This window comes from Prunus mume, linkage group LG3, assembly GCF_029339155.1.
Source record: "Prunus mume cultivar Tortuosa linkage group LG3, ASM2933915v1, whole genome shotgun sequence".
Taxonomy (NCBI): Eukaryota; Viridiplantae; Streptophyta; class Magnoliopsida; order Rosales; family Rosaceae; genus Prunus; species Prunus mume.
This window is the reverse complement of record NC_142700.1, coordinates 18,042,964-18,052,807: the sequence shown is the minus strand read 5'-3', so window position 1 is coordinate 18,052,807 and position 9,844 is coordinate 18,042,964.

Here is a 9,844-nt window from a genome sequence, read left to right as displayed (position 1 = left end):
AGTTTACATGAGTGCTTTACAAGGAAATAAATACAGTAATCAATCAGGATAGTATCTCCTAATTATACAATGATTTGTCAACTATATGGAATAGGAAAGTAAATCCCTTAATTAATCAAGGAAATAAATCTCCTTGATTAATTAGGAGACTCACGTCAACACCTATAATACTGATAACAAAGGAGTGCTGCTATCGCAGATTTTTGTCTTTGTCTATGAATAATTATAAACGTGTCTTCCTCAGCTTGAAAGCTCTTCAAGCTCTGCATGAGTCACCTCATCTACATCCAAGTAGATTTATGAAACTTGAGTGTGTATATATCACAACACCACATCAAAGCAATACAAGAGAGATTTGCTTCACTTTGTTCATTTTAAATAGAAAGGCCAAATTGAAGGGGATATTCTAAAGCAACTTTATTAACAGGACAGATAAGATATGTGCTCAAGACCGTTGAATTTTTCAAAATATAGATAATCTAACTAAGAAGTGTATCTAGTTCATACTTATAAAGACCTTTTTTAAGTGAGTGACTTTCATAGAGTTGACAAATTCTTAAATACTTTCATAGAGTTGATAAGAGTCATTGGTATATTGGCAAGACTTTTGCTCTTAACAATAAGCCTTGAAAATATGCATAAGTCATTCACTTAATAAGTTTTTCTAAAGTCATTAACTTTTTGGATACCACTAAATTTTTAATACTTTTTAAATGTCACAACTAGATACCACCAAACTTTTAAATACTTTTTAAAAGTCACAATTGAATACAACTAAACTTTTAAGGAAAATACTTGTCTCCTTCCCTGAAGTAGGAACTCCAACTTTCCTACTAATCACAGTTTATCATTTGCGCTGACATTCTTCATTTTGTGTTTTTGATGAATTAATTTTTGCATATGGCTCAAACTTTGATTTGCAAGAAGTAGGAATTCTTCCTTCCAGGTAAGGAGGGCAGCAGTGTCTAACTTTTAAATACTATTTAAAAGTCACAATCAATACTTCCAGACTTTTGAACTCTATAAAAGTGTTTAAAAATTAGAATTGAATATACCCCAATATTGATACAATAACTCGAAAATAAAAAAAATATAACATGCGGCTGAAAATAATCAATCAATGCAATAGGTATCGAGTATCGTATCGATCAAAGAGAGCAATGTAAAAGTTCACAAAATTTTAAAAGTAACTGTAGCAAAAGTAAATTTTAAACAACATTTAAATATAAATGAAAAGACCATGGATACCTTTGAAAAGCCACACAAAAAAAAAAAAAAAAACTTTGCTTTATTATTCAGCAGACATGTGCTTTACTTATAGAGTTGGTACACCGATGCTAAATTTTAATGCAACCAAACATACAACAATGTGTTTTTCGCATCGTTCTGTCCAAACTCAAAACTAATTTGATGGTTGGAAGTGCTACCTGCCGAACCATTTTATTTAATAGTCTCTTAACTAATATGCTAACCAACTGATTAATTAACTTTGTGCAGCAAAGGCGGTTCGTTTTAGATTTCATACAAAAACAAAATAGGTATGGTGATGCCTGCCTTTGAAGACCATGCAATTGGCAGGATTGACATAACTATGGTATTGATAAGATTAGGTCAAGATAAGGATTTGTCTACCTCTTGCGTTGATTTTTATGTACTATATGACAATGAACGTACGTACGTGCAAAACTCCTTGGGAAGGGAGGCAAGGGCCCTTTCAAAAGCAAAGGCCATCTGATTGGGGAAAGTGGGCTGAATGCTGCGTTCTATTTTCATATTTGTTTTATCTCTATGCGGTTTCGAATGAGGACTAAATGTTTTCACAGCGTTCAAACTGCAAATATATATATATATATATATATATATATATATATCACGTCGGCAGAACATCATGCTGTTGCAATATAACCGGAATGTGTTTTCTTCATTATTAATTTATTACTATTTTCTATGACATGAATTTTTTTCGTCTTCATCCCTCATCCAGTTGTATACTGTACAAGTTACAATTATGTGTTTATCTTTTTAATAATGTGAAAACTGCACATGGAATTGCAACAATTTCTTGGATTTAGGCTGAGAAGAAGTTACCAAGTAGAAGATGTTTCAAATTTTATTCATATACATGGAAATGCTCTAAACTTGCATGGGCTAAATACATTTTTGGTCATTGGAATTTTCATGAAAATCCAATTTAGCCACTGGGAATTTTTTTATGGCCAAATTAATTACCATGTTTCCTAAAGTTTACAATTTATAGGCATTTCGTTATCTTCTTCCTAAAATTTTTCCCAATGTGTTAAACCATAATAACACAATATACCCTAACTTGTTGAGTTAGAGGAAGAAAACTGCAGGTGCTTAATTCTTAAAAAATTAAAAATAAAAACATCACTTAACTGAAGATAACAAAATATCTATAAATTGTGAACTTTGGAAAACACGATGACCAATTTGGCCTATTTTTTTACTCAATGACCAAATTAAATTTTCATGTAAAACCCAACGACCAAAAAAGCATTTCAAGTGGCCTTATGTTCTATTTTAGAACACCGATTCGTCCCGGGTGCAATTTTAGAGCATTAATTCCCAATATATAATAAACCTTGACCTATTCATCTGAGGAATAAAATTTGATTGAGATCGAGAGCCCTTTGATAGTGCATCTAAGGATAAACTTCTCCAGCACTGAATATAAACACTCACATAATCACTATCATGATATCATATTAATTAAAGCCTTTGGTTTAAGCATGAATCAATAATGTGGTCTTAAGGTAGGTGCCATCATCAACTACTTGTTTGTTTAAAATGGAAGTCAAATCAGTAATTCCTGCGCTGATGACTGCAAATGGACTCTGCTCAATCAAACATTCTAGTAGCTATGCTGCCAAAAGGAAAGTAAAAATAATAACATTCTTCTTGGCGTATGAAGTGACATAAGATAGAATGTTTAGCAAGAAATCAAACCTTTCTGCGACGTACTCTTCACAGATTGATAGAATATTTGAAGGCAACATCTTTGCCACAAATATACAACATTGAATTATTAATGGCTTGAGCTTTTGGGAGGAGCTCTTCAAAGTCAGTGCACTATATCTCCAAAGGACAAAAGCTCTAATCATGTTGGCTATAAGAAATAGAGTTAAGGGGGAGAGGGGAGATGAGAGATAGAGGAGGAGAGTAATTGAATCAACCAGAGTGATTTGGTTTCTGTATTGCAGCCGTATATAATGTACAGAGAGTAGACTTTCTCAAGTCTATTTACAGAAAGAAGCAATACATGGTAAGTACAATAATCTCATATATGTTATGAATCAATTCTAGCTAATATGTCGTTGATCTTGGGGGGAAGAATCTGTCAAGTCTGATTTGGGGAAATCAGTTGATTCCCTGGGATGAACCGGAGTGATATTCTCTTTACCCTCCCTCAAGCGTAGCGGAGCAACGCGGAGATTAAGCTTGGATTTTAGAAGTGAAAACCGACTACGACCGAGACCTTTAGTAAATATGTCAGCAAGCTGATGAGAGGAAGGAACATAGGAGGTACGAAGAGCCTTTCGAGCAACTAATTCACGAACAAAGTGGTAGTCGATCTCGATATGCCGGGTGCGAGCATGAAAAATAGGGTTGGCAGCCATATAGAGAGCAGAGAGATTGTCAACATAGATGAAGGGGGCAGAGCGAAGGGGAATGCCCAGTTCACGAAACAAGTAACCAAACCAGCGAAGTTCGGCTGCAGTATGTGCATGAGCTCTATATTCAGCTTCAGTACTAGAGCGAGAAACAGTAATATTGTTCTTGGCAGTCCATGAGAAGATTGGGGCCAGGAAACACAAGCACCACCCGTAGATCGCTCATCAATGCAATCCAGCCCAATCAGCGTCAGAGAAACTCCGTAAGGAAAAATCATTGGACTTATGGAAGATAAGACCTTGCTCAAGTGTACCTTTAATGTACCGAAAAATGCGCTTGACAATTTGAAGACGAGGTTCGAGGGTTGTGCATAAACCGCGCTGACACAGCGAAGGAAATATCGTGTCCGACAAGGTAAGATATCGAGGCCACCTACCATATCCGATAGGTGGATGGATTGCAAGGGATCACCATCCGCATAAGAGCGAGTGTCGAGGGCAAGGGGTAGGAGATGGTTTGCATCTACCAAATGAAATCAATAATAAATCCATCAGAGCAGTTAGTCCGAGAGAGAAATAAATGGTCAGAAAACCGATTAATTTCCATGCCAAGGAAGAAGTTGAGCTCACCCATACGGCGGCTATCAAAAGTTGAACATAGTTGATCAATGAAGTGGTTTACACTTGGTGAGGGAGAGCCGGTAACAATGATGTCATCCACATACACTAGAACATACACTGTGCAGGAAGAGGAGCGACGAATAAAGAGCGATGCATCAGAGTGACTGTGAACAAAGTGCTGGGCAAGGAGAAAGGCACTAAGACGTTGGAACCAAGCTCGAGGTGCCTGCTTAAGGCCGTATAGAGCCTTGTGGAGCCGACAAACATACTGAGGGTGAGAGGGATCATGAAACCCAGGGGGTTGTTTCATGTAGACCTCCTCTTGCAAGTACCCATTCAAGAAGGCATTACGAACATCCAATTGTTGAAGAGGCCAATTGTAGGAAAGTGCCAGAGACAATATAGTGCGAATGGTAGCCGGTTTGACCACCGGGCTAAAAGTTTCCGCATAATCAAAGCCTTCCTTCTGATTGAAACCCTTGGCAACAAGACGAGCCTTGTATCTCGGCTGATTGGCCATCCGCCCCGCTTAACTTTGAAGACCCACTTGCACCCACAATATTCATATGGAGGTGCGGGAACCAGGACCGTGTCCGATTCTTCATGAGTGCAGCATATTCATCGTGGATAGCATCGCGCTAGTGGCTGTGTTTGGAAGCATGGGTAAAGCTGGTAGGTTCAAGGGACATGGGATGGCTTCAGTTATAAAAGGGCAAGGGGTAAGGGATGGGGGCTGGTTTTAGAGTAGAGGGGTTTGGGTTCTGGACCAAATGGGACAATGGTTTGGAGACTCTTGAATTTTTGTGGAGGATTGGGTGTATCGGGAGAGGTAGGGAAAATCGATGGGTCAAGAGGTGAAGAAGTGGGAGGTGGGGTAAGGGGTGGGGTTGTTCCGTCAGAGTCGAAGGATAGGTCTAGGGAAATTGAGGGCGATGGGTCTGTGGAAAGGGGCGGTGATGGGTCCTGGAAATGGGCAATGAGGGTTCGTGGGAAAGGCGGCGCAGGTTTTTTGGTGGAAAGGGGGAAGGGGGATGCTGGATACCGAGAAGGATCGGCCGGGTCTGTGGTCATGTCGCTAGATGTAAGAGGACAGAGGGAGAAAGGGAGTGTCAAGGAATTGGGGGAGCTGATAGTCAAGAAATAGGGAAGTGATGGGCTGTGGGAGTAAGAGATGAGGATATGAGGGAGAAGGGTGACTGTGAGAATTGAGGGCCCAAGAGATATGGGCTGGTCGGCAAGAGAGAGAGGTTGAAGCCCATTTGAGTGCAAGGGAGATGGAAGCTGGGGCTGCTTGTAAGGGAAGGTTGTTTCATCAAAGGTCACATTCCGAGACGTATAGATGCGACCTGAAAAAGGATCAAGACAGCGATAACCCTTATAGTGATCGTCATAACCAAGAAATACACATGGAAGAGATTTAAAAGATAACTTATGCTTGTTGTATGGCACCAGGTGGGGAAAGCAAGTACATCCAAAACTTTTGAGAAATTTGTAATCTGGTGAACGGTGAAGGAGCTTCTCATAGGGAGACAGATTATCAAGTCATGTGTTGGTGCTTTATTGATCGTAAAAACTAGCGGAGAAGGCTTCAACCTCAAAACTAAGAGGCAATCGCGATTGGGCCAGCAGACAGAGACCCATTGCAACAATATGGCGATGCTTCCTTTCCACCACTCCATTTTGTTGGGGAGTGTAGGGACAAGAAATTTGATGCGATATGCCATGATCACGTAAAAATGTGAGGAATAATTTGTTGGTAAATTCACCCCCACCATCAACCTGCAACTATCTGCAACTGCTTGATTTTAGAACTAAACCGATTTTCCACCATCTTTTTGAAGGTAATAAATGTAGGAAAGACATCTGACTTCTTAGCTAAAGGATATAGCCAAGTGAACCGAGTGTGGTCATCAACAATGGACAAATAATAACGGTATCCAAAATTTGAGGAGACCGCGCGCCCCCATACGTCAAGATGTAAAAGTGCTAATGGGGATTGAGCATGAAGCTGTCTGTATTCAAAAGGCAGTCTACAAGATTTTCCCAATGGGCAAATATGACAATTTTTATTGGAGATAATGGTACCATTAACAGGTAAATGGTACTTATTCAACAAGGTTGTAAAAACTGAATGAGATGGATGTCCAAGGCGTGCATGCCACACTTCCTGTGTCGTGTGCTCTCCATAGAATGCAAGTTGACGAGCAAGATGTTGCTCTGAATGTGATAAAGCCCATCAGAACTACTGCCAGTAAGAAGTACCGTCCGCGTCTTGATGTCCTTGACATTAAAACCATTAGCATCCAACTCAAAGAAACAGTCATTATCACGACAAAAACGACGAATAGATATCAAATTCTTTCGTATTGCAGGTACGCATAGCACTTCATTAAGGTGTAAGGACTTATGTAACCCGGTCACTTTAGTATTGCCAATATGTGTTATTGCTAACTCGATTCCCATCTGCCAACAACAATGCACTGCGGTATGTCGGGTATGCGTAGAGAAGCGGCTGGGTCATGTGATGGGTAGCAATGAGTCAAGACACCAATTGAGGTTTGCCATATCATGAGAAAGAGACTGTTGACAATTTTCAGCCACGTGAGGCATGAGGCTTACGATCCGGGACAGAGCGGGCTGTGCCATGTGCCTATCACAATCGATAACAAATGACTTCGAGCGCCGGGTATTTGGAGAATTGCAGTGGTGTTGGAAGAGTGGTGGACGCCCATCTGTAAGAGTTGCGGAGAAGAGTGCAACTAACCGGTCGCGAGGTGAAGTGTTGTGTCCTTGTACAACTGGGTTGATTTCACGGATCTGCGGCCCATTGTGCCTTGAATCCAATTTCCACGCCCACGCCCCCGCCCGCATCCGCGCTGCGTGGGTTGTGATGGCACAAGAATGAGTTCGTTGAGGTTTCGCCATTGGGCATCATCGAGCCGCAGCAACACCCGAGGCCACGCTGAGCCGCATGCGCCGTAATTGTTCTTCTCTGAGAGCGAGATCATAAAACTGGTCAAAACCAATATCTGGGTGCAAGTGGAGTGTGGTGGCTAACTCCTTGTATTCAAGTCCAAGTTCGTCTAGAACATAGCTAACGAATTCATCATCATCCATTGTTGCACCAGCTTGTATGAGGAAATCAAGAAGTGATTTGGCATGATTGAGGTAGTCAGTCACAGTTGTGGTGTTGTCCTTCCGAGGTGCGAATTTGTCTCGGCGATCCGCATACCGTACTGCAAGGGTGAGAGGCGCTGCCTGTAAGATCCAAGCCTCGAGAGGCGGTGGTGGTACAGGATGAGTAGAATCTTTATGGAAGAGGAGGAAGTCGCTTGATCCAACTCAGACTGCTTGTCTCGCGAACTCGGGATGCATGAGCCATCTTCTTGCACTTTGTAGTCAGGTTTTCTTGATGACCTCTGCAAGGCCATGCATCTCAATACGCCTTCAAATTGTGATTTCCAACTCAAATAGTTGGTCTCGTCTCCATGGAATTGGGAATGAGATGAGATGTGGAAAGAGGTGGGCAGGATGGGAATGAGAATGTGAGGCAAGCTTTGACATTTCAGAAATCGTTTTTATCACATCATGACTTGATTCTCCAGACTTGGGTGTGTTTGCCATTTGATTGGGTAGGATCGAAAACCGTGAGCTTTGGCCCCGAAGAGCTCTGATACCATATAAGAAAAACAGAGTCTGTGAGAGGGGAGATGAGAGATAGAGGAGGAGAGTAATTGAATCAACCAGAGTGATTTGGTTTATGTATTGCAGCCATATAATGTACAGAGAGTAGACTTTCTCAAGTCTATTTAGAGAAAGAAGCAATACATGGTAAGTACAATAATCTCATATATGTTATGAATCAATTCTAGCTAATATGTCGTTGATCTTGGGGGGAAGAATCTGTCAAGTCTGATTTGGGGAAATCAGTTGATTCCCTGGGATGAACCGGAGTGATATTCTCTTTATTGGCGACTTTTAGCACCCACATTATATAAAGGAAGTTGACGAAAGACATCAATTTGGAACATTGATTAGGATTATTTCACACAAGGCACTAACCAAAAGGAAAGTCAATTGGGCTCAGTGTCAATGAAAACAGTGTTTAGGTGAAACTTTATTGTCAATATTTTACTATTGATTGCCCTTTCAAAAGCTCCGTCTAGAAGTGTGTCTTAAACTTCTGATGTAGTTTACATTTCTGCTTCAGTCACCGCTAAATACATGTTCCTAGACACCTATATCATGAAGTTTCAACATTCTTTGACATCCAAAAGTTTATAAATTTCGGAAATTCTCAGGTGATTGTCCATGATGTACACCTCGTGTGACTGCAAGTTTTTGAGGGTGTGTTCTGTTCTTGCATGTGCCGTGAAACCATAAATTTTTCAAAGTAAAGAAACTAAGCTAAAATTGTACACAAAAACGTAGAAGTATTATTCTCATAAGAATTATTTTAGATGATAATTTGTTACTCCATTATAATCTTTCAACACAATCTAGGTATAGGTCACTTGGGGTCATGGAGTTGGAGAAAATGGTAATCTGGTCCTGTGGGCATGATCGGATTGGATATATTCAATTAAAATGGATATGGGTCCAGTAAGTTATTTGGTGGGCTTTAAGTGCACAACAGACTGGATATGGATCTTGTATATTAGTCCATAAAAATAGGGGCTTTGTAACCCATCGTTAGAAGTGACCATCGATAGAGAGCACGCCTCCTTAGGCCCTGTTTGGGATTTTTTTTACAAAAACTGCTTCACATTTTAAAGCAGCAATAATTTTGTAAAAATAAAATATCCGGATTATTTTAAAAGTAGTGGTTTTGATAAGAGCTTTAGCAAGGCTTTGTTCAAAGTCAGCTAAAAAAAGAGATGAACCTTTTAATGAATTTTTTTAATTCCCAAAATACCATCATTCATTTTAAAAAATAACACCACCTTCACTTCCACATCCAACTCCACCACTTGCACCACCACATTCACTACCTCTATCACCACCACATCATCCCTCATCCTCCGCCACCACAGCACCATAACCACCTCCACCTCCACCACCACCACGACCACCACCACCACAACCACCTCCTCCTCCAAAACCTCCACATCCACTACCACCTCCACAACCAACACCACAACCACCACCATGCTGCCACCACCACCACCACCACCACCACCACCACCACCACCACCACCACCCACCAACTCCACCTTTATCACCACCACTACCTCCACTCCATCACTACCACTACCACCACATGATTAGTACATAACACTTTTAACATCATGTCTATTTTAGTCATTATTCACAGTTACAACAATTTTATATTAAAATTTACCAAACGGTTTTGACATTGCTTTTTGTACTAACAACACTTTAAAAATATTTATCAAATGACAGTCGCTTTACTTTTTTAAATTAATTATTTTCAAAGCACTACAGAAACTTTTTTAAAAGTGACACAATCCAAACCCCTAGCCTTCTCTTCTTCTCTCTTTCTCCTCTACTCTTGGTTTTATCTCTTCTTGGTTTATCTCTTCTCCACTCTCTCTTCCCCTCTGCCATATCTTCTCCTCTGTCATATCTAG